We start from the raw sequence: 3,831 nt of genomic DNA on the forward strand, positions 1-3,831 counted from the left end.
TACTTTTCAGTGGTATCCTAAATTAGTGACTTGCACCCGTATGCAAAAACTCATTTTTTTTTTTAGTATTAACTCTTTGATTCCTGACAAATCATTTTGGCACTCCATGTGTTTTGTACTTTAACCTGCACCATTATTGCTTTTATCGGTAGGTCAAATGTGGAATTCAATTTTTCTTCATAAATTGGAGAACTACTCCTTTTTATCACCGCACCAAGCTGTCCACTACTGCGACTTGTGAAGAGAGGCTGGTTGTCCAAGGAGAGAGGACGGGCCAACCTGAGTACAGAAATGAAAGGAGCATGAAGAAATCAATTTTGAGCGCGATCTCTTTTTCACCTTCCACTTGGAGAAGGAGGTTGGAGGCAGTGGCTGAAGGGAGGGGAGGATGCGGAGTGATGGGCCTACAGGACACGTTAGGTCAATAAAGAATCAATCAGAGTGGGTGAAACCGCAAGCTGAGAGGAAAGGAGTGCGGAGTCGGCCTCAGCTACTTCATATTATATAGGAGGTTTTGGTACTGGATAATGACCAAACCCTGTAGTGCTGTGCTGCACTAAGCTGCTTTTTTAATCCAGTAACAGAGCTTAACAACATTTTAAATTCCAGTCGGTTGGAAAAAAGTGAATTGTTTTCTTCATGTTGGGAGTGACTCACTTCTCCAAATCAAGTCAAGTTTATTTGTACAGCACATTTCAAGAACGAGCTGCGTTCAAAGTGCCATATGTGATAAAAACAAGACACAATAAACAAACATAGATTATGACATTGCAGTATCAAAATAATGAGAATTAATCAAATGCTGCAATTCAAACAAAACTTAGTCAATGCTCCATCTATTCTTAATTAAATTCAACTCAATCTAAATGGGTTCTTAGCCTTGATTTAAAGCAACTCTGTGTTTCAACAGTTTTGCAGTTTTCTGGAAGTTTGTTCTACATTAAAGGATAAAAACTCCATATTTGGTTCTGATTCTGAGGCTGCAGAGCCAACTATAACCACAAAACCTGAGAGGTCTTTAAGGTTGAAACAACAGCAGGTCGTTAATGTATTTTGGTGCTAAGCCATTAAGTGATTTCCAAACTAATAGAAGTATATCAAAGTGTATTCTCTGAGCTACAGAGAGACAGTGTATGGACTTTAGATCTGGGGTGATGTTTTATATTTTCCTAGTTTTAGTGAAGATGAAAGCAGCAGCATTTTGGATCAGCTGTCTGATTGACCTCTTAGGCAGACCTGTGTTGCTGTAATCAATTCAACTAAAGATAAATGCATTGATGAGTTTCTCCAGATCTTGTTGGGACATTAGTTCTTTAATCCTGGAAATGTTCTTCAGGTGATAGAAGGCTGACTTAGTAATTTTCTTTTGTGTTTCTTGATGCGAGGTCTGCGTCCATCACCACACCTTGACTTCAGGCCAGTTCAGCAGTTTCTTGCTGCGATAGCAATGACGTCTTGTTCCTCTTGAGGCACGAAAATAATTACTTCAGTTTTCCAAGTGGAGACGCTAAAGCATCTAGAGGTGTGGTTCGGAAGAGACGGAAGCCATACCTCGGGTTGCTAGATGTTTTTTTCCTCCATAATGTGGGTTTGTGATTGATTGAGTCCTGCCTCAGGCCAGCCCTCCTTCTGGTGAGGACAAATATGGAACATTTTAGAACATGTGTCTCCCAAAACATGATAAATAAAACTAAGCATTTTAGAAAACGAACACCATACTGAAACACAGTGTGACGATATGTGACACCTGAGGAACTTTGCCAAATCGATGGAAACATTAGTTCTGTTCTCTAACACAGAATACTGTATTTTTTATCTTAACCTCGAGCACATTTAGATTTTGCAGCAGGACAATCAGCTAAAGTGCACCAAGTCCACCACTGAAGCTTTTGAAATTGTCAATTCAAAGTCTGAACTGAAGTCCAATTGAAATTTTGACCTTAAACAGACCATTTATTGTGGAAAGTTCTCAGAAATGGTTGAATTAAATATATTTCTGTCAAGGAGATTGCACCAAATTTCCTTCCCAGCAACAGCAAAGATCACGGCCAGTTAGTGCAAACAGTTGGTTGCAGTTGTTGCCACAAAGGGTGGAACAACAATTGATTAAATCTAGGGTGTAGTCAGTTTCCAGAAAGGATCAGGTTTGGTTTGGTTTTTTTTTTTTTTTTTTTTGTCTCTCGTTAATTGAACTTATAATTTGAGAACTGAATTTTGTGTTTGTTCATAACGATTTTCAGATATTTGTTTGATAATTGTAATTACTGAAGTCTGACAAGAAGGCAAAACCAGAAGAAATCTGCAACAGGGCACCGACTTTGTAACAGCACGTTGCTCCTGCTACTGAACGCCTCCTTATAATTCATGGTAACACAAGGTGTGTTGCCGACCAGATAACACCCAGAATGATTTTTTTTTCACCTTTAAAGAATACAACTTTCTGTTGCTGTAAACATACTTAGTGTTAAGTGTTTACAACCTTTAAACAGTAAAAATCCACTTATTAATCACATGAAATCTACTACTCAGCTCGTTCCCTCTCTGAAAACATGCCCAAGTCACTCTTCATTATAATTTCACTGGATGTGTTGTGACATTCCTGACATGTGAAAAATAATGAGGAAATGGAGAAAGGATAATAAAACAGCCTATGAGAGCTCTGTTTCCTTTGAAAACATTTCTTTGTCTCTCTGCTGGTGATGTACAAAGCTGCCACTTACACAAATAAAGATATCAATTAAGAGGCATAATTGAGATGGCGTAGATATATAAAAATGAATTTCCCAGAGGTGTCCTGGGTAATGAGTTCCATAGAGGTATTAAAGGTAGACGTGTGTCATGGGCCTTGTGAAAAAGCTCTTGTGACACTTGCACAAAGTGATATCGCTTATCTTTTTTTGTTTAATATGTGGATCTTTGTCATTTTTCCAGCCTGATCTTTGAAGAAATGGTTCCATCTGATTAGAAGCTGAATGTTTTCTGGTTTCTGAGAACGACTCGTTTAACAGCTGAATCTTTGGTGTGTGATTTGCAGGAGAGGGCGTATGTTTTGAATAACACAGCTGATGTGTGAAAATATTAGAAAATATTAGCTCATGTATCAAGCATAATTCCTGCATCTCCAGAAATAACTTTATGCAGAAATGCCGTCAGCAAAATATCCGTCAAAGCCTGCAAGGGCAGAATCAAGACTCAATTAATGTCGACTGAGTCTTGGTTAATTATGTCCTCACATAGATATCTCTTCATGTAGCCAGTTTCACTAGTATTTACCTTTATACGATGGGTACTATGGTCTTTATTCCCACAGACACGTACAATGATACCATTAGAACACAAAACTACCTCTTCACTTGCTACCTTATTTATTTCTTACATAGATTTAGTGAGGTGTTGGAAACACCTCAGATTTTGAGTCATGATGATGCTACGATCATTTTGACATGGTACATTATCCTGCTGGACGTAGCGATCAGAAAAAAGGTACGCCTGGATGGACATCATCAAAATCAATCATACAGGTATGACACGTATCAAGAAAATGTCCCCCACACCATTGCACCACCACCAGCTGGACCTAGTGGTTTGAGGCAGGAACAACATTCTTCCAATCTAGTATTGTTCAGTTTTGGTGAGGCTGTGTTAATTTTAGCCTTGGTGTTTTGACTTCTGTTGCTTTCCGTTTAGTCAAAATTGTCTGGTTGATCAGGGCATCAGTTTTGCTGTGTTGATGCACATCGCTCATTAAAAAAAAAAAAAAAAAAAAAAAAATTTAAAAAATTTTTTTTTTGGCAATTTTTTGGGTGGAGTTTAATTTTTTTTTCCTTTTCA

At 38.1% G+C, this 3,831-nt stretch overlaps 1 long non-coding RNA gene across 1 annotated transcript in view; it reads right to left on the reverse strand.

The window, feature by feature from the left end:
- Positions 1-376: 376 nt before the first annotated feature.
- The window catches only part of LOC106950065 (uncharacterized), a 107,857-nt gene continuing 104,402 nt past the window's right edge, over positions 377-3,831 (reverse strand). Inside the window, exons 5-6 of the long non-coding RNA XR_001425519.1 lie at positions 1,552-1,629; positions 377-1,463 (exon numbers count right to left, since the gene is read on the reverse strand). This is a non-coding gene — a long non-coding RNA (uncharacterized LOC106950065). The remainder of the gene's footprint in view (positions 1,464-1,551; positions 1,630-3,831) is intronic.

The sequence above is a fragment of the Poecilia latipinna genome, unplaced genomic scaffold, assembly GCF_001443285.1.
Source record: "Poecilia latipinna isolate Pla-1442-1.1 unplaced genomic scaffold, P_latipinna-1.0 Scaffold23, whole genome shotgun sequence".
Classification (NCBI taxonomy): domain Eukaryota; kingdom Metazoa; phylum Chordata; class Actinopteri; order Cyprinodontiformes; family Poeciliidae; genus Poecilia; species Poecilia latipinna.